The 22257-nt window shown below is 35.8% G+C and overlaps 1 protein-coding gene across 5 annotated transcripts in view; it reads left to right on the top strand.

The window, feature by feature from the left end:
- CDH18 (cadherin 18) overlaps window positions 1–22257 on the top strand; it is an 885120-nt gene that overhangs the window by 458044 nt on the left and 404819 nt on the right. For 3 of the 5 annotated variants that reach the window (XM_010981984.3, XM_031443504.2, XM_031443495.2), the window contains exon 1: window positions 3801–4294. The exons of the other annotated variants lie outside the window; for them this stretch is intronic. The gene's annotated coding sequence lies outside the window, so the exon portion shown is untranslated. Of the gene's footprint in view, window positions 1–3800; window positions 4295–22257 lie in introns of those variants that run through there. 5 annotated transcript variants of the gene reach the window in all.

Raw genomic sequence — 22257 nt, 5'->3', positions numbered from 1 at the left:
GGATGATAAACGTTAACTTTATTACATCATCTTTAAGCTTACACTTAGACATAATATTTTTTAATCAATGTAAGTTTTCTCTTTTTTGTTTATTTTTTTGAAGTATAGTTTATTTACAATGTTTTGTTAATTTCAGGTATACAACAAAATGATTCAGAAATATATATATAGATATAGATACAGATATTCCTTTTCAGATTCATTATAGGTTATTACAAGATAATGAATATAGTTCTCTGTGCTATACAGTAGGACCTTGTTATTTATCTATTTTATATACAGTAAGTTGTATCTGTTAATCCCAAACTTTTAATGTGTCCCTCACCCTTCTTTCCCCTTTGGTAACCTTAAGTTTGTTTTCTATGTCTGTGAGTCTATTTCTGTTTTGTAAATAAGTTCATTGGTAGCACTTTTTTAGATTTCACGTATAAGTGATATCACATGATATTTGTCTTTGACTGTAAGTTTTCTCTTTTATTCTCTTAACAAAAATGCACAATCTGTAGTACTTGTCACCCAAGCACATAAAATAAACAGCTGAATAAATAGCTGCGAAGGAACGTATGTATTGCTACATGTTTCCCAGCTGTTTTTCTTTACATAAAAATCACTTTTAAATTATTGTAATTTCTTTTTTAAATTTTTTTATTGAAGTGTAGTCAGTTTCAGTGTGTAATTTCAATACCCATGTCAATTAAAATTCAATCACCGCATCATGTTTGTGTAGTTAATTGTTCTAAGTGCTGAATTACAGCAAAGGATATTTATATATTTCATTTACATTCCTTCTTTATTGATGTTGGAAAATGTTGCATAGCAGCCTAGGGTAATTTCTAGGGTAAAATTGAGCGTGAGATGACATGTAAAGAGAAAATTTCCTGAGTCTGTCTCTCAGAGAACGATCACAGTTTAGCATTACAAATTTATCTTTCCAGTTTCTGTAGCCTGACCAGCATCAATCTTGTGTTGGATGCTTCTCTGTCACAAGGGAAAATGGTTCTTATAACTCTCCCAAGGTAACACAAGCGGGGACTCAGGATCAGAAATGTCCATGCTTTCAGTTTCAGAGATTAGCTCTGTAATAAATTCTGCTGACTGATACACTGTCCAGTTTTTTGAAGTAATCTTTGACATAAGGAGAAAATAAACACCTACCTACCACCTGGCTTTGCCCAAGCAGCACGTTCCGCATAGGCTCACTTACTTTCTCCTTTTTAACTGAAAATACAAGAGATCCACTAAGTGGCTGCCAGGCTTGCTTTTCTAGGGCAAGGGAAAGTTGGTGTGGTTCCAGAATATCAAACTTCAGAAGCCGTGTAAATCCATTGTATATTGCATCTTTGAATGACCCTAAGGCACCAGTGGACTGTCCCCTGGTTGTTGAAGAGAGCACATGGTACCACGATGTATATTGGTAAACATACTTTGTCTCTGGGATTCTGAAGCCAGATGTCACCTGTGACTATTAATCTAGGATATTCACCTAGGATATTAATTCATAATTGTTTCTTTTTGTTGGAGGTGGATACCTTTTCCATTAATTAACATAAAATTAACTGTGTGACTTGGAGTGCTTCCCGAAGACGATTCTGACTGTTGAGTATTTTTGGGGACCATGGTGATAGTCAAAAGAAAAATGCTTTTATATTTATAGATGATTTAATTGAACTATATAAAATGGGTATCAATAAATGTATTTACTCCAGAAAAAAAAATTGAGTACAGTCTTAATCTGAGTACGGTCTCATAGATATAAATCCTCCCTCAAGGAATGGTTTTTTTTTTTTTTTTCTGAAAATGGATTGTATTGTTTGGTGATGCTGACAAATTCTTCTGCATGCCATCCCCACTCAGGAAAAGGGCTTGTTGACTTCCATTATGACCTTGCACTCAATGTGCTTATTACGGTCCTACCCAGGGAAAACCACCAAGGAAGGCTGGCAAAACACAGTGTCTTCAAGTGTGTCCCTAAGACACTCAGGGCTGGTGTCTCAGCAAAAGCTTCAGTAGTAAACTGACAGATATTTTATTTCATCCAACTAGAGGCAGCCAAATAAAAGAGTTCAGCTTCTCGAGAGAATGTCATCATGTGAAATTTTAAAGTTAAACTACATCACCCCTTACATGCCCAAAGTTCCACTTTTGGTCCCCCTTATTTTTCATAATTATTCTTTTCTTTGTGCTCCCAGGGTTTCATCAACACAGGAAGATTTGAAATGGATTCTTTTCAGTAACCACAAATGAATAAGATTTTATGTCTGGTTACTATGCAAGGGAAATCTCATTTAAATCAGAAACTGCATGAGAGCGAATATACAGAACATAATACAACACGGGCTCATTATTCTGATGCTATTGTTTCCCTCCCACTTTTCCCTGAGAGTTTAGATTTTGGAGATTTCCCAATTCTAATTGACTCCTAATATCTTCCTTAGGAGTAGCTATGCACTTAAATGTGTGATTCCTTCACAATTAAAAAATAATCCAAGCTGAGTGCTACTTTCATTGTTTCTGTTGGTTTGTTTCATCATACCCAAACCCCAAACTAAATTAAATCCTTCCACATGTCACATCACTCCAGCTAAATAAAGGTTGTCAAAATAGCTCTGGTTGATTCAGAACAATTTCTTCTTAGGTCCATTAAATTCCCTTGAAATACCATTTACCTTATCTTCTCCATTTCTTTGACTTTTCTTGAGGCAGGAGAAAAGAGGGTCATGATAAGGCGTTAACTAACCTTCATTAGACATTCACTATGACTGAGTCACAATGGCACGGATGTTCACTTAATCTTTGCAGAGACCCTCTAAAGTGAAGATTACTGTCTAGATCTTAGATGTTTCCTGAGACTCTGAGAAATCAAACAGCTTAGATAGGTCCTGGTATAGAGGAAAATCTGAGACAGAATTTGAATCAATGTCTTCGGGCCTTTAGAGGGCTGGCTCCCTCTATGACACTACCTCTCTTGAGCTTAAGCATTCTTGTTCCTTTGAATCTCTGAACCTGAGTATTTATAGTATCAGCTAACCAGAGGAAGTAATGCTGCTCTCTTAGTGGCTGCAATGACAGAGGGTCTTGTATAATTCTTAATATATCTGCCAAGTTACCCTTGGAATAGCCATTCAATTTAGATAAACTCCCACACTTGTTTACTACACTGCTTTAAATGGGGATGCTTGATGTTCCTAATGAGTGAGGGTGGGTGACTTTGTGCTGGGAGAAAGGGCTCAAATCACATCACATCACATCAGTTGTGAACACAGCCAATCAAGCCTGAAATCCTTGTTATCAAAAGCTATGTACATTACAAATCATTTAAATTTATTCTGGAGTAATAAGAGATTAGAAGTTGTGGAGTGTGTGTGTGTGTGTGTGTGTGTGTGTGTGTGTGTGTGTGTGTGTGTGTGTTAAGAGTTTTCCTGGTACAAGCAAAGAAGCTAGGAAAGGCATTGCAGTTCCGATCCGTTTTCACAAATATAATGCTGACCTCCAAGGGAAAGCTCTACCTCTTATAGACCCTCCACGTCTCGAGTACTTGGGGGTGAGGCATTAAAGGGCATTACTCAAGCTAAATCTCACGGCTACCACCGGACTATGGATCACTGAGGAATGAGCCAGCAGTTGAATGTTTAGCAGGCTGTGACGACTTTGCACGGAAATAGGAAAATTTATTACCAGCCTGCCACATCAGTGCCTGCCCCTGCCTGCTTCTTTCTCTCCTTCCCTCCCGATGTCTACTCCCACTCCATCTGACAGTCAAACCAACCCCTTCTGGTCCCCGGTTTCCCCGCCCCCGCGGAGAACCGAGGGTCTAAACTGTCACGGAGTCCTGGCCGTCATTTTTCAAGAGCCGTGAGACTAAAGACGATGCCGCCGGTCCAGGGTTTTGATACTGTAATCATTTCATTAATGGCACTGCTCTGCGCGTGACCTTGCCCAGGGGGCTAAAGGGTGTCCGTTCTGTGGGCTGCAGAATTTTTGAGGTCCCCAAAGTAGGTAGGACGTCGGAGAGAAAAGGAGAGAGAGGGAAAGGCAGCGGCCGGGAGAGCCGGGGAGGAGAGGAAGGAGGAGAGACGCGGAGAGGAGAGGATCAGGCGGACAGGCTCCGCCAGCCAATCAGAGGCGCGCTCCGGAGCTGCAGAGCCCGAGCCGCGGAGCCCGGGGCTCGCAGGAGCGCGGATCCCAGTCCGGGGCTCTCCGAGGACAGAGCCGCGGTGCCGTGAGCCCTGCAAAGTCCCCTCTTTGCTTCTCCTAAATTAAGTTCCTTTCCACCAGTTAGGGCAAGTCAGCCAAGGTAAGGCTTCCAGAGACGACACTTTACTATGGAGTGACATTCATATCTTTGTGCAGTGGGGCTGCTTACCCGGTTCTGAGTCAAAACAGTATTTGGCGAAATCTTCCTCCCTGGGTTGGTTTCACAGGATCTGCTGCGAATGGGAAAGTTGGAGCTAATGCTTCGTAAGCCTTATCGCTAGTTTTTTAAATTTCTTAACCAGGAAGGTTGCCATCGAGCCTATGGAATGTGAGTCTGATGATCCAGCGGGGTTTCTGTTTATGTTTATCTGTGGCTGTGCTGTTATCTGCCCTGCCCCTGAAGAAGTTGGAAGGATACTCTGCAAGGCACATTTGAATAGTGATGGCATGAAAATAAGCTGTCATTTATGTCTCTCCGGGAAAGTGAGGGGAAGCCTTGTCAGAATAGAAATAGGGATGTTGAAATTGAAATTTCCATAGTGCTTTTTAATTATTGCCTTTCCAGTATCCTCTAAAATTACGTGGTACCTGGGCACTGAAGCTGCAGCAGGGCAAGACTCATTTTCTCCTTTCATTCTTTTTTTTTTTTTCCCCATGAAACGCTTCCATAAATGCTTATTAAAGCTTATGAAACTTTTTCTTCTTTTAAAGGGCACTATAAATGATGCATGAAAAGGTATTAAGCAGCCTCCTGCGATCAGCGAAACACTTTAGTATATGCCCTTATGTTTGTTAACTCTGATTCATTTCTTAACTTCCTGAACCTGATTTGTTTGAGTTTGAAAATATTCTGTCTTAATTCTCATGTCTTAAAAACAAGGTAAAATTATGCCTTATGCATGTTTGTGTGTGTGTGTGTGTGGTGTTGTGTGTTGTGCCTATAGATGTGGAACGAGGAAAACCTGTCATATGTAACAGGTGAAAAAAATAAAATTTTATTAGCTAGTTATTAAAGTATTTGCTTACATCAATGCCTGCTGTATTTAATGAACTTTCAGATTAATTATGAGTAAATATGCCTTGCTGTTTCTTTGCTGAAAATGAAGAAATGCTAAAACGAAAATCTTAGCTAAAATTATTATGGTCTTTGGTTTGCTCAGGTGATGGCATCACTGCTTTGAGCTGAAAGAGACAGATCAGAGAAAGATTTTGTTACGCTGCCAAAAAAAAACAAAAAAAAACAAAAAACCCTATAGGCTCTCACTATGTTTTGGAACCTTTATTTTCCACTCTGGGATCACCCACAGATTTTTCAAAGCAGGGGGCTTTCCTTATGCAGTAATTGTTTGCTTCTGTTTCAGTGGACTTGTCTTATCAGAGAAAACATCTAATTCTAAATCAGGAGTTAGAAGTCCAGACTAGATCTTGCTGGTATGTACCTTTTTGGATGTGGGAGGAGGGAGACAGGATGTGATACTAGTAGAGAATCAGTTCTATAGTCTAACATGCTGGTCCAAGAGCCAATCATCATTTGTTTCTTTCAAGCCTCCTGTTATTTGTTAAATTCCAGACTTCCTGATAATAAATTAACCTGAGATGGGTCAACCCATTTCTTCACTTAATAAGGCATTCATGTAGTGGGCCTTGGTGGATAAGTATTTTATAAACTGTAATGCTGATGCTTTTCACAGAGATAGCTATCTTAAAGGGGGAAAAACATGAAATGTTACCAATGATCATTTGATTTCCTATCCAGACAACAGTGCGAGGTGGAAAATGAGGATTTGTTATTTTAGATACAGTGGAAATGTCCAACTAAAGATAACCCAGTAGCAAGGGGGATATAATAGTAGAAGGAAGGCAAGTGACAGGAAGCTCTAGGTGTAACTCTATCCAGTGAATGTTGAATGTAATTAGCTAGAGTAATTGCAAGCCTGGTCAGTAGCAGCCGGTGCTTGATCAGTCTATACACTAAGCAAATTGTAAACTATTATTCCTTCTGCTGAGCTATTTTGGATGGATATAGTGGAATCATGAGAATGAATGAGTCACTTGGTCCAAGTTTATAAATTCTTTAGATGAAGGGTGCTATATATAGTAAATATAAAATACTCTTTTCATTTGGCTTTTATAAGTGTCATCATTATGCGTTTCGTTGATTTGTGTGGTCCGTGAAATACAAACCACGTGTTCACAAGTTTGTATGTCCCTGTCCTGTATTTGACTTGTTGATGATCAGAAGACTGAAGTATATAAGATATTTATATAGATGGTACCTAATATAATTGTCCTTTATCATCTAAACATGCATGGACCCTACAGTAGATCTTGGATAAAGCATATTGAACTTACTGACCTGGAAAAAATTTACTTATTTCGAATGCATGTATCTGATGCAGTTTAGTGGGGTGGAAAGTGAGAGAAAAAGACTGAGAGATTTAAGATCCTGTGTAAGATGTCTTTTTGGGTTTTTTTTATTATTATTAAGTAGAGGGCTTCAGACTCCTTAATTTGCCTAAGTACATGCCTTCCTTGTAGCTGCATTATACACGTCTATAGGGCTATATTCTGGATTAGTGCTCCTCAACCTTGGAGCTATTGAGCTTTGGGGCTGTATAATTCTGATGGTGGGAGGGCTTTCCTGTGCATTGTGGGATCCTAGCAACATCCCTCTTTTCTATCCGCTAGATGTTAGTAGCAGCACCCCCCAAATTGTGACAACCAAAAATATCTCAAGAGGTTGTTAACTTTTCTCTGGGAGGCAAAATTTACACTTCTCTTCCATTGAAACTGTCCATGTACAGTTTTGGGTGATCTACGATGATCCCTCTTTTCTTGCTGGGAATGGATTTCAACTTGTGTTTCACTGCATCCCTAACAGAAAACTGTGGAAGAGCTTACCAGGATTACTTTTTCTGTGAACTGAGCATGCAGGCTGTGTTATCACATGCTCACATTTGTGGGAACAGGAGGAAATAAAAACTGAGGAAAAGGAAAATACAGATATTGAGTCTGAAGACAAATTTCACTTGAATTTGTTTCTTTCTGATGAACTTTTAATATAAATAATAAATGAAAGACACGGATGTTCTTTACAATTGATTTTAATACGTTATTTGAGTATGAATATATTTTGGGTGCAGGGGTGGGGGGTGTTCACTCTAGTTCACTCTAGTAATTCTGTGTGCTAGGAGTATTTTATAATATTCAAAGGTCCAGAAGTAAGATGAAAACATTTTGATTTGAAAAGTGTAGTTCTTAACCGATGGTGATATATAACACAATGGAAAAAAAATACCAAGCATAATGAAGACGTGGCAGAACTTGGATCCTGCCACAAATTACTTGTGTCACATGTCACTTGTGTATAGGCCATTATTCCTCCTCTTCAAAAGGGGATAAGAATGGTCATAAGAACCAAACAATACAAGTTGTTTCAATAGGTTGTAGTTTATAAAGATCTACGTCAATGTTAGTAAATTATCGTAGGTTCAATGTCTTTGCTGATTTATTTGTTGAGAATTGACTCAGCATGCTAAATCTTCCAGCTATTCTGGAGTAGTTAAAAATTGACTTGAGAAATGGCAGTATTAGTTCTTAAAATGTTTTTTCATGGATGAACTAGAACATCTTCATTTTGAAATAAATGATTTATATTATGGATAAACCTCAATTTTTTCTCTTCTTTCCGTCTTTCCCCATATTGTCCACATATAAAATTTGTTTAAATATACAGAACTGTAAAACATAAGAATGCACCTTGAAATTCAGTCTTCAACAATTATCATTAGTATCAGTTGAGTATATATTTTTAAGTGATGTTTTAAATGAGTAGATTAATATGTCTACATATAAATATGAAATTAATATAGATTAATGTTAAAGATATATAGATATGCATGCAATTATATAGAATATGTTCAAATATAAATATCTAGGTAAAATAAACACAAGTTGCTGTAATACCCAACTAACTTCATAGCCTATTCTCTTCCACATGATTATGTAGAGGATTCATGAGCTTAACAAGAACACCATTACGCACAGAAATGATATTTAAATCTAATTCAATGTTAGGGATACATGTGTTTGCAGATTTCTCTTCTCATTCAGCTAGGGTAATTCCAGATTGGTTGATGTCCCTGCCATACTGAGTGTTATATATTGTAACTACTGCATATTATTGCAAAGATGTAGTACTGTTCATTTAAATAATACCCTATTAAACATTTTTAAGGGAAGAGTAAATAGAAGGCCAACATAAATTAATTTAGTATCTCTGTTATTGTTGATAGCGTTTTGACTTTTAAGTGTAGTACATGTTCCAAGAAGCGATTTCCAGGAAAATAAGTGGACATCAGGGAAATGTGGGAGCAGGTGTAAGAGGAGCATTTGGTATTGTGTATCCTGATATGCCCAGATGTTGCTTCTGTAACTATAAAAAAAATGTGCTGGTATGTAAACTTCTACACTGCTGGGCTGCATCACTTTGGGAAGCTTCTTGGAAATCTGAGGAAAAATGAGCAAAATTTGATCCCTGAAAGAATTTAACTGAAATATTTGCTTTTTCAAGTATTTTACTTATCTGAGCTCCCCAGGACTGTCTTATTCAATATTTTACTCACACTGCATAGAATATGAAAGATGAATTGCCAGTTAAGTGAATTTAGGTTTTGCAGATGCCTCCACAGAAAAGAGGAATTCAACTATCATTTCCATTTCATTTTATGTACAGGTGATCATAAGGACCTTCAAATAGATATTTATTGTCATTATATTTAGGCCTTTATGGTCAATATATGACTTATATGTAACTGTGTACAGTCCCATGTGACTGGCAATTTTACTTGATCCAATTATTTTCAGTCTACCTGATGCCAAAAATATTTAAAATAAAAATATCTATCTAGGTTAAACTCACATTTATCAATGGGATTTAAAAGAAGACAGGATGCCATTTGAACCTACTGAATCATCATATTACAAATAAGTTTTGAAAACAGTGCTGGCAAATGTGTGATAAAACCCTTATTTATAGTTATTCCTGGTGGAAGTGAAAATTAATACAGCAGTTTTGAAAAACAATTTGCAACCCATTGCCAGAAACTGGAGAAGGCAAATTCTCTTACATACAACTTCTGGGAATAAACCAGTAGGACATAAAGTATCCCAAAATGAAGAAACTTCTCAAGAAGATAAAATTAGTATAAGAATTTGAATCAAACTAAATAATAAATTTTTTTGAAATTGCATGTAATATATTAAACTCGATACAAAATTTTATGTACACTCTGATTTAAAAAAGTATTTCAAGAAAATCAATTACTTGGATAATGTATTGAGACAAAAATGTGTATCCCCTGAATTTTTCTGTACTGTTTATATTATCTACATTTTAAACACATGTAATTAGTACTTTCGAGCTGCAATGTGTGATATAATTTAATTGAGCCTGAAAGAATAAACAAAGAACTATTTTGGTTGTATGCAATTTTTCTGCTTTTTTTCAAAACCCATTTATTGGCCAATTGATACAATTTAACTTAGCCATAATTGAGAAAGCCTTGTGTGAAAAGTAAACCGGTTCCAAAAGACTGTTTGGTAGGATTTTCAGTTCTGATGATTGGAATTCTACTTTTTGGAGATCTGTCATATTTTAAAAACAAAAATAAAGCCAAATTAAATATTTAGATTCTATTTTACTGCATTAAATATTAAATTCATTTGTGGAGATTGCATGCTATTTGAGGAGAGAGACGGGAACAAGGGAAATAATATTTTATATTAGTTGTAGAACTTGATCATTGTTAAGTGGGGGAGAGGAAAGTGGGATGGGGAAGAAAGTTTTGAAGAGATGGGTGGTGGTTTGATATTTTAGCTCTAATGGCTAGTAAGCCCTCACCGAGAAGGTGACTTTGAATAAAGCCTTGAAAGAAGTATGGATATGAACAATGTTGATACTGAAAAACCATATTCTAGGGAGGGTGAAAAGCAAGAGCAAATGCCCTGGGGCAGGAGCCTGCCTGGCCTGTTAGAAGAATAGCAAGGAGGCCAGCATATAACTAGAGTGATGTGACAGAAATGCAGCCGAGGAGGAGAGCCTGTTAAGAGATGATGGGAACCAGGTCATGTGTAGATGCTATAGATTAGTGCAAGAGCTTTGGGTTTTTCATAGGAGACTTGGGGTGGTGTTAGATATTTTTGAGCAGAGAAATGACATGATCTGATGCCTTTGTTATATTACATGGCAAATGGGGATTAAGAATGAAGATGGAATTAAGGTTACTAATCAGCTGTATCTGAACAAGAAATTCTGGCCACTGTGTTGGAACTAGACTCCAGGGGAGGCAGAACAGAAACGGGGGAGAGGCCCGTTGCAGAGATATTTCAGTAATTCAGAGGCAGGAAGATGGTGACTTGCACCAGAGTGCAAGCAGTTGAGCTTGAGAGAAGAGGTTGGATTCTGTATTTATTGGGAAATTCAAGCTGACAAGACTCGATGTCGTGTGAGATAGAGGGCTGGTGGGGGGCAGTGAAGGTAAAGGATACGTTTTGTCTGCTGTATGCTGAGCACCTAGAAGGCTGGAGTTGTTTTCTCCTGAGGAGGGAAAGAACTGAGCAGAACACATTTTAACGAGGGAAGGAGGGCAGGCAGGAGATAGGAAGAGCTGAGTTTTGTAAGATTTTGGATTGAAATGTTCAACTGGCATGGAGTCAGTGAGAGACATGGTACAGTGAAGAGCCACGAGAAACAGTTACTGGAGAGTCTTGAAAGCCAGGGAAGATGTATTTCAAGGAAGAGACTGTCTTGAAAAGCATTTAAAATTATTGAAATGTAAACTCTCAAACACATATAGACACATATCTAACATTATCATTTGGACATTTTCATTTTAGGTATAAAAATTCATTTTCTTAATTTAAAAAAAGTTCATCTTTGAAAGATCTTATGCATTCTAGCTGCTTACTTTTTCAAAGTTTTCTGTTTATAGTATCATTTTACATTTAATGTGAGCCTGACACTAGAAACAACTGGAAAGCTTCTTGATGTCATAAAAGCAAATGTTGACACAAAATTATTGGTTTAATCATCTGGGGATTTTATTCATCAATATGGTTCTTATTATCTAATGTTTTTGTTAGCTTTCCCTAAATTTTCATGTTGATGACTGCTTTTCAGATCTTACACATTTATAACAAATGAAATATATCTCATTTACTGATAACTAACACTTTTGCTTCTTGTCAACCCAAAATTATTCTAAAAATAATCATAATAAAAGAAGAATAGATATGAAAAGTTTCCTGTAGCCAATATTCCAATTAAGGGACTCTGTTTTTACTTTGCCATCCTACCGGTGATTTATGTCCTGCCTTTGAAGTGTGGGAGAAATATATTAAGAACCAAGATATAAATCTACAGTTTCAGCTGCAAGTATAAAGTGACTGTAATGTGGTGAAACTGATCTTTAAGCAAAAATGCAAGATGACTGTATTATTAGATTATATCCATGATGCTGACACCAAGTAAAGCATTCTTTCATACAACTGTCCCAAGACAAGAACACTCACACATGCGGGGACACACACACACACACAAACACACACAAACCTTTATGGCTTGATGATCACGTTCTGTTTCTTAATCTAAACAGACAGTAATCCGTTCAGTTCAATTAACTAGCACTTTATTAACCAAGCTTCACTTAGAATGTCCGTAATCTCAGATAGATTAAGTGATGTTATTTCTGAAACTCAATTTTATGAGAGAAGTTGCAGCAGTACTTTGAACAACTTAAAGAATGTGTAAGTGCTGTGGGTGACTACATTGAGGGCTAATGTGGTGCACAGAATAATGACCCCCAAAGGTGTCCAGGTCTTAATTCCTGGAGCCGGTGGATATGTTGTTACGTTGGCAGAAGAGGATTCGAAGTACAGATAAAATCAAGGTTGCTCATTTTGGCTCCATAAAATAAGGAGATAATCGTGGATTATCAGCATCAGGTAGGCTCAGTGGATTCACAAGGGCGTTTAAAGGTGGAAGAGGTAGGCAGACAGGAGGTCAGAGTGATGACATGTGAGATGGACCCATTGTGATGTTGCTGGACTGGAATATGGAGAAAGAGGACCAAGTGCTTTGGGAAGTGTCTAGAAACTGGAAAATGCAAAGATTCTCCCCTAGAGCCTCTGGAAAGGAACGCTGCCTTGCTGACACCTAATTTTAGCTCCTTTCTGGCTCATTTCAGACTTCTGACCTGACCCTTGTCAGAGTTCTGACCTACACAGAATTGTAGGATAATAACTATGCATTGTTGGAAATCACTTAAGTTTGTGGTACTTTGTTACCATAGCGATAAGAAACTAACACAGTTAGCATGAGGAGGTATATTAAGTTCTGCCTTTTATAAGTGACCAATCAGGCAAACTTTCTGAGAATAAAGATACAGAATATTATTTAATATGTAATATTTATACCATTAAATTGAGATTATTATATTGTTCAACATTAAATTGAAGAAAGAATCATAATATCAAACCTGAAGGATGTTTTCTGAAAGGAATGTAAGCTAAAATTATCCCTCATGAAAGAAAATGTGTCCTACCTAATGTATACCATCTGGTCCCCATTAAGTGCACTGTACTTCTATTTATATGAGTTTACTGGACTTCTGGTTCCTGTGTCCAAATACGGTTTACAAAGTGTTATTTTCTACAGCTCCTTTAGGTAGATTATTCATTTATGTAACAGTAGAAACACTAATGCACAAATAAAGTGAAATACAGAATGTACAGGAAAATAAACAAAACACCCTCTCCTCTCTTTATTTTTCCAGTGTAAGAAATATTTATTCAAGTTTTTTGCAATACCATTTAAAAAAGAAACAAAGTTAATTTTGACAGAGCATTCTATAGCTTCGAGGTTTAAAGATATAGCGTGGTCTATTAACAAAGATGGATTTAGAATGAAATACAGAAATCTACGTCATTCCACTGATCTAACTACTTTTTTAAAAAGTGGCTGAGATGTTGCTAACCCTTTTCAAAACTGCTAAATAGGGAGAAAGTTCTTTATCCTCCCAGTTTGAAGAGCTCTTTCTCATGTTTTCAAGCATAACATTTAAAAAATGTTCATAGAAAAATATTAAGCAAGTTTTAAATATACAATAAAGAACAAATTAAAGCAAATCACCTAACAATATCTGGCTAGTTACAACTTTATTTCAGTCTTTAAAATGCCCCGTGGATATTGTTTGCTCACACCTCGTTACAGAAACCCTATTTAATACATGGCTTTAACAATGGCAAATATGACTTCTTTTGGCACATGGGCCAGACCAGGACAGAAGGAGAACCCAAGTGAATATTGCACACCAGTCTTGCCTAATCTGACTAGTTGGTGATGCTGGAGGCACTGGAACAAATTGTCCGTCTGAGCTTCCATATTCTTGATCCCAGTGGCTTGATCTGACCCTGGCTGGGCGCCCAGAGACAAGCTGAACTCTAAGTCATCTGTCTATTGTGTCACATAATTGTGACATTTAATTTTTTTTTCATGTGTTTGGCTTTTCTGATTTATTATATTCATTCTTTTCATTCCTTAAGTGGTAGTTACTCAGGATAACCAGTCAAATGATAAGAAAGATTAATACCCTCCATTTTCCTTTCTTCAATTCCTACTCGGCTGAAATATCCAAAAATATAATTTCTTATTCATCTATACCTTACCCTATACACCTATAAAACACATGTGTTAACATGTATGTAAACATACATGCATATAGATAAATCTATTGTAATATACACGCAGATTTTGTCAACTTTTGGAAAGAATGTTATTTATTTTACTGTGAACCACATTTTTCCTAATATTAGATCATTGCAATCTCTACAGATCAATATATCGCTCTGTTCCTTGTCTTCCTTTGTCTCTTATCTTGTTTCAGCTCTGTTTCTGTCTTTTTTTTCCCTGCCACATTGCATCTGTTTTGTCAATCTTCATTCTTATTCTTCCTAATTTATATTTGCTCTTGTACTAGTTAACTCGGGCGGTCATAACAAAATTTATGAAATGTGTGGCTTAAGCAACAGGGAGAATTTATTTCTCACAGTTCTAGGGGAAATCCAAGATCAAGGCGCTAGTCCATTTAGTTTCCTGAGGAGTGCTTGCTTCTGTCTTCCTGGCTTATCAACAAATCACTTTCTTGCTGTGTTTTAAGGGGAGAGAGAGATGGGGAGGAGAATAGGGGAGGACGGAGGGAGAGGGAGGGAGAGCTCGCTCTCTTGTGTCTCTTCTTACAAGGACATTCTTCCCCTCATAAGGTCCCCACCCTCATGACCTCATTTAAACCTAATTACCTTCCAAGGACCCCAGATCTGAACACCAGGACAGTATGGGTTAAGCCTTCAACGTACAAATTTTGGAGATACACAATTCAGTCCACAGAAGTTCCTTCCTCTGTTTCCCTATTTTCAACTCTATTATTATTACTATTACTATTATTGTTATTATTATATTTCTAAACACCCTACTTCTTTCCTCTGCCATTCTTGATTTTACCAATCATTGTAATCTCCTCAGTCCCCTTCAGTTCTTATATGACTCTTTCTCCAAAGTCACCTTGTGCGACTCCCAAAGAAGGCACCTGAATATTAGAGCCATCTGCTTTTCTAAGAGCTCTCAGTACTATAGGCCAAGTCCACACTCCTTCCCTGAGATGTTTCTGGTGACAGTCGTCACCTGTGTTGGTCATTCTTCAAGGTAGTTTAAAGGTCATGAATATTGCTTGACTACTGTGCCCACTGTGCATTCTAAAAGTGCCAAAACAACGAATTTTAGAATAATACTATCTTCTAGATACTACTAGTACTAAATTAGATATTCTAAATATGTATATATATATATATGTGTGTGTGTATATATAAATATAAAAATACACACATGGAGAGTAGCATATATGTGGAATATAGAATATCTTTTTGCAAGGGACGTGTTATTTTTCTCTCAACTTTTTCCTCTAATTATATAGATTTCCAAAACCTGTGACATTTTTGCATTGTCTGTGATATCTGAAGACTGTTTTTGCTGGATTTATTGAGGGCATTATGTAAAGTGAAATTTCAAATCATTTGTTTCAGATTTTTTAAACAGAATCTGTGGAAGTTGCATTAAGGAAAATCTACTTTGAGCCATTTTAGTACTCACTTGAGTAACAGAAGGAAACACTTGTGAAATGACAAGAATCTATAGCACATGAATATCACTGGTTTGAAATTGTTGAGGCAAGAATCACCCTTTCAGATGAAATGCTCTCACCAACTTCAAAGGCAGCTCCTGTGTGACTCTGGAGATACGTGACTGTTAGGAATCACTTGTTTCTCAGAGAAAGCATCTCACTCCATTTCCAGACCAGTGCTAAGGAGGATTTCATGTGTATGCAAAAGGTATTTTTAACACAGATTTGGTATTAGCATCCTGAAAGTGCTGACTCTTCCCAGTATAAAATTGTGGCTTTCAGAAGGAAGTAAACTAGGGCACTTAGTCAGCATCCTGGAAATGATACCCATTCTTTTACTAAAGGAAATGCCAAATATTTAAAATGGAAGAACAACACATTAACCCAATGAAAAGGCTAGGTTGTTCTAATCAATAAATTCTACAAGAGTAATTTATTCTTAACTAATATATGTTTATTTCTCTAATTTATTAACAACGAAAAAGCATTTTTTGTGAAAGTTTGATTTTCTAAGAGACATGAAATGTTTAAAATAACAACTGCTTCAAATCAGATTGTGTTTAATTGTTATTGATCTTTCTGCTTTATCTAAATATGCAGTTCAGAGTCTACCCTTCAAATGTTTATCAGTGTAGACATTTCTCCTGGAAACTCCACAGTTTACTTTTCTGCATATTAACTTTTTCATCTAATACCATTACTTTTTCTCCAATTTATTGTGTTTCATTAAAAAATTGACAGATAAGAAGATAATTTTATAAAATATAAAAGTAGCACATTTTGGCAAAATGCATTTCATTGGCCAAAAAAATAAATTTGATGTAATTTTTATAGAGTAGAGAGATTTGAAATAATGAAAAATTTCAGAGAAATTATCTAATCTATACTTTGAACTCAGATTTTAGTTAAATTACTGATTTATTTTGATTTATTACATAGTTTATCGTTTATGATTTATTTATATGTGTATAGTTAGCCATGTTAACTGGAAGTCTGTTCTGGAGCCTCTGGAGTTTGGGCAGGTATTATTAACTGCATTTTATATGAATAAACTGAAGTCATAGAAGTTCACAGACTTGCCCAACAGAGCGCACTGGGTAGTAGCTGAATCAGTGGAGCCTGCCCTGTGCCCTTCCATCCGTCAGGTCTCTCTGCCAACCAGCCTCCATTCTCCCCTTGACCCTGATCTCAGCTGATGGCCTTACTTAATATCACAGTTATAAGATGTCTAAAATCAGTGAAACTGTTACTATCTCATGTCCTCTCCACCAAGTCTGTACATGAGCTGATATCTCTATTCCAACTCATTTTTTCTGCTCACATTGTATTGAAGGAACATCCCTGCTATGATCCACACCTTGTTCTCAGGGTTTCCTCCCCAGACCCTCCCAACTCCTCCCCTTGATTGACTACATCATAAAATCATTCCTTCCTCATGGATAATTCCCATAAATGTGTGTTCTGGTAACTTTCATCTTTAAAAAAATTTTTTTCAGGATCCCACCACCCATTTACTCTGCTCAGATAGATGGTTTCAGTCATCTCAGTAAGGGATACCACTATTTACACAAATCAGAAAACTGAGACATGTTCATTACACTATCTTCATCCATATTCCTCACACCACTACCAAGTTCTCTGTGTTTTCCCACTAAAATATGTTTACTGCTTTCATCTCTGCTGCCACCATGCTAGTTCAAATAACCATGATCTTCTACCATGCTTTCCGCTGACCTGCTTGCATCAGCAAATGCCCTTCTCGACCAGCCAGCAGAAACTTCTTAGAAATATGAACCAGTAGATGCTGTTCTTCTCTTTCAAAACATTTCAGTGAATCTCAATTTTACACATAATAAAAGATTCAGTTCTTGCCATGACCTCTAAAATCCTTTATGATCTCACCCAGCCTCCCTTTCCAACTCTATTTCCACCTGTAGTCACCAACCTAGACTTTCCTGCTTTCCATCCTCAAATATGCCAAGCCTTCCTCAGGGCACTTGAACTTGTTATTCTTTTGGTCTGAAATGTCCTCCCCTCTATCATTACCACTTTATCTTTCATGCTTAATCTCATCCTATTAAAAATGATGCTCTCTTCCCTAAAGTAGCTGTCTGTCTTACCAACCTATTTTCTTAGGCTCTTCAATGATAATGTTTATTAGTTTACTCATTTCTTTTTTTTTTTCTTACCCCCTACTTCCACCAGAATATTATCTGCTCATTCACCTTTGGATCCCCAGTGTTTAAAATATTGCCTGGCACATAGCCCAAATTATATCCCAGGAAATGTAAGACAAACATATTTATAGACTAGAACTGAAGCAAGTCAAGCTTCTAAAAAGTAATGTTTAAAAATTTTAATTGAAGTATAACATGCATAGGTAATATTACACAAGCTATAAGTGTACAGATAAATAACTACCAATAATTGAACATACCCAGGTAACTACCATCTATATAAAATAGAATATTACCTACATTCCAAAAACCTTCTTTGTATATTTTCACAGTCCCATCCTCTTCCTCACATGTATCTTTTTTTCTGATTTCTTACAACATAAATGCATTCTGCTTGTGTTTTTTATGAATAGAATCATACAGTACTACTCCTCTGTGTTCAGCTTCTCAACAGTAATTTTGTAAAAACCATCCATTTTTGAGTGAATCAGTCTTTTATTCATTTTATTGTTGTAGGTTATTCCATTGTATGAATGGATCACAAGTTATCCATTCTACCATTCAAGAGCATTTGGGCTCTTTCCAGTTATTAACTATTATAAATAACACAACTATGAATACTCTGATATTTGATCTCTGGAGAGCTGATGTGTGCCTCATTGCCAGGTACACACTGAGGAGGAAATGCTGTTATAGGATATGCGTACGTCTAGCACTAACAAATACAGCCAAGTACTCTTCCAAAATGGTTGTACTAATTTACACTCCCACATCATTGTATGAGAGTTGTTCTTTTTATTCTTAATCTTACTAGTTTTAGACATCCTAGCAAACATGTAGGAATTTCTCGTTGTGTTCTTCCCCAGACTACATTTTTAATATTTAAAACTACAGTAAAAGTAGAAGAATAGTATAACTAACATTTGTGTCCTACAATTGGATTCATCAATTGTTTTTATTTGCCACTTTTGCTTTATTGACAACTAGATATCTTTATTTTTCTGAATATGTGAAAATAATTTTTAGGCATTTAGTTACGTACTTTTCATGGTTGGAGATTGAAAGTCCTTCAAAATTTAAAGATTTGGCAATTTTGACACTCACTGAATATTTTCTTGATTAACAGTTTTCCAAGCAGAATCGTTAAATGCAGTATAAATACGCTAAGGATATTTATTTCAGATGCTGGAGAACAAATTTTGCTTTGCAACTTGTGAGGATAATGTATAAATGAGAAAAAGCAAAGGACATGCTAAAAATAAACAAGCTCATTCATTTTGTTCATCATCTTTAAAACATGAATCAAGCTTGAAATGCCATTTGCAGATAACACTACCATAGGGACAGAAGAGGAATGACACTTTTCTTTGTATCACCTCTCATTAATTAGTACAAAGATGGTTACTAACCACCAAAGGAAAGTAGTTTGGACTCCGAGAAGCAGAGGTTTTCTTCTTTTTTCTTTTTTTTAACTTTAACACTTTTCTCTTTTTTATAATACGATTAGGATAAGCACAGGCAATGCTGTTCCATCTTCCCTATGAAGGAAGCTCAGATAATACAGGTAAACTCTGCTTCCAACAAAATGTTTGCCAGGGACACTATTTTTTTTTTTTTCTTTCCCTAATTAGGTTTATGAGTGATGTGTATACAGTCCTTCCCTATACACGAGCCGTGGAATAAATGAGAAACTACAAACCATGTCGTGGTTTAGGGGTGATGTTATATCGGAAAAGTTTGTTTTAAAGGTATTTACTTATGATCAAGCACTTTGGATATTTGTTGTGTTACACGTTCTGAACTGACCTTTTACTCTATTTTGGTCTGATAGACTTGCGTGTAATCAGTAAGCATGCCTTGTTTTAGTGTGATGTGTTATCTTAAAACCGTCATGTTAAAATGAGGAAGACTTCTGCTCTAGCAGTTAGAGATGCGATATGAGATCACTGCACAAACCTTAATAAGCACTTGGGCTATTTTCACTATAATTTAAATTACCAAATTGTATGGCAAAGCAAATAATCTTTTTCACGTGCTAATCTATATACCTCAAGCATGAACAATATCTATAAAGTGTAAATAAATATGAAAAATTATTTTTCTTGCTAAGAATTTTCAAAAAATAACTGTTACGAACTGTATTCCCATGAGCCTACTGAGCCTGGCACTTTAACTTTTTATTCAGTTAGTGCTTTTGCAGTTGGCATCATTTTATCCACAAAACTACATAGCATTTTAAAAGAGGCAGTAATACGATGTTACCAATTCAAATGCTTGAGGTAGTAAGTTAGAGGACTCCCTGGACCACATGCCAATTTACTTGATGACTTATATTTAAAATTTTTGATTTTCTTCTCATTTGTGATATTAAATGAAAATGGTTATGCAAAAGTGTAAGGTATCTTGGGACAGAAGGACATCCTATCTTACTGATAAATTTAATTTCAAATTTCCAAGTGCAGGTTTATTATTAATTTCTTCTAAATATACAGACTGCTGGACTATAACGGTATCAGTAATTTTTGGGAAAATACTTTTTCATTGTCGTGGTTTTTACTATTTATTTACAATATATATTTTATTATTATTTGTTCATTGATTTGCTTCTTCCTGTCTATCTCATTTGGAGTCCCTTTTCCTCTTGCCTCCTTGGACCTGCAGGTCCCCCCCACACTGACCCCTACGAGTGCTCTTTTATTGACCATTTGCTTCTGTCTATATATTCTCACTCCCTTGTTCAGCTCATCAACTTTCATGGGTATCACTCATGTAATTTTATGTCTCCTTGTATCTAGTTCTCTCCTTTAACCTCTGATCTTTTATATCCAGCAATGAACAGACCTTCTCCACCAGATTATCCTACTCTTTCTCTCAAACGCATTAGGTATATAACACTCTCAAATTTTTAAATGCTTTATTACTCTAAAAAGGTATTAATTTATAAACTATTTGGAGTGCCTCTTCTATGATATAAGAATTTTGAATTGTTTGTGTAAATTAAATGTAAGTAATAGGTGCTCTGCCTTCTTTTCTTTTTCTGAGACCAACAGGATGTAGTAAGAAGAGTATGAGATTTCGAATTAGTCAGAAATTGTTTTCAAGCTTGATTGCATTAATAAGTGTATCACTACAGGCACATTATTTAATTTTCTATTTATAAAATATGCACAACACTGCGTGGATTAAAATGTCCTGTTTCCTGCGCAGAGCACAGTGTCAAGCATCGAGAAGGCGCAACGGGAAAGGTGGCGTTTTTCATTTCTAGTCCAGCAATTTAATCTTTCGATTTTTCTACATATAACATTGGTGGCATCATCATAAAGTAAGGAGTCCAAAATGATAGTTGAATACTCCTTCTCTGATCTGTTCCCGTGTTATCATTTTTGGCATTAACGTATCTTGAGATAACCAAATTTTCTGTGTTTCAATGACTATCCCTGGTCAATATCCTTAATCTCTCCTATTTGGTTTACAATAGCTTTTGTAAACATTTGTTCTCCTTTTCCTTTTATTATTATTGTTTTGTCTTACCTATTTTTTTTTTTTTCCCTTTACAACCTAAGTGTTCTACAAACTGCCTGAGGGTAAATAGCAAACATCACATTGTTAATTTCTCTTCTATATCCCACTGGCCTGGTCTTGAGTATATTATGTGGATGATATACATTTGTATTAATTGGTTTGGAATCAGTACAAGTAATTCCACTTTGACATTTGGATCTGATGTGTATTAATATAATACTTCTTTTGTTACCTGGGTATTTTTTATTATATTATATTTTAAAATCAATTCTCTCAAACTATGAGAATGTTTTAAAATGACGTTAAAGTAACTTGCAAGAACTATTAATTAAATGCATTGCCTACATTTGTTTGTTGATTATTGAATATATATAAATAAATATGCATACAACTTTTAAGGATAATAACTTGCAGTTTAGCTAATGGAAAGGGAAGTTTATCCAAAAAAGTTAGCCCTTGTGCTCATGTCAATGGGTAAAATATTCAACAACTAGAGTATCTTTATTAAAAAAAATAGAATTTTCTTTTTTAATAATGTAGTAATTTTGCTACATTTTAAAGATCTTGTGACTATAGATTTGCTAAATATATCATTTTCTCTTCAGGTATAACATAGAGATAAATAATAAATCTATAATATCTGATTAGAATGTAAAATTTTGTGTATAGCTAATGTAATATTAAAATGTGATAAACGTTTCCCTTTCTCATCCAGATTTATGAGCTCTTAATCTTCCCAAGCTTCTATAGTTTTAGCGATTAAGGATTAGAAGCCCAACTAATATTCATAAAATTATGACATATGTTTTTCTCTGAGCAGGAGCATTATTGGGTATATTATTTATGTCTCATCATAAGTGAATTAAATAATCTGAGCAGAGCAGCTGCCCTGAAAAATGCACATAATATGTTTTAATAATCTGTCACCTCCTCTTACATACACAGTTTCCAAAGTGATGTTTCCATTGTCTTTCTTTTAATACGTAAATCAAATTGGAATGTATAGTAGTCAGTTCAAAGTCACAAAATAAAATCATTTTCCTTCCTGGGAATACATTGCTTTTTTATGATAGCCACGTACCATCTGTTCAGTATTTACTATAGGTTGTTGTCGTTGTACAAAAAGGAAA

The sequence above is a fragment of the Camelus dromedarius genome, chromosome 3, assembly GCF_036321535.1.
Source record: "Camelus dromedarius isolate mCamDro1 chromosome 3, mCamDro1.pat, whole genome shotgun sequence".
Classification (NCBI taxonomy): Eukaryota; Metazoa; Chordata; class Mammalia; order Artiodactyla; family Camelidae; genus Camelus; species Camelus dromedarius.
This window is presented reverse-complemented; position numbering and strand designations above follow the sequence as displayed.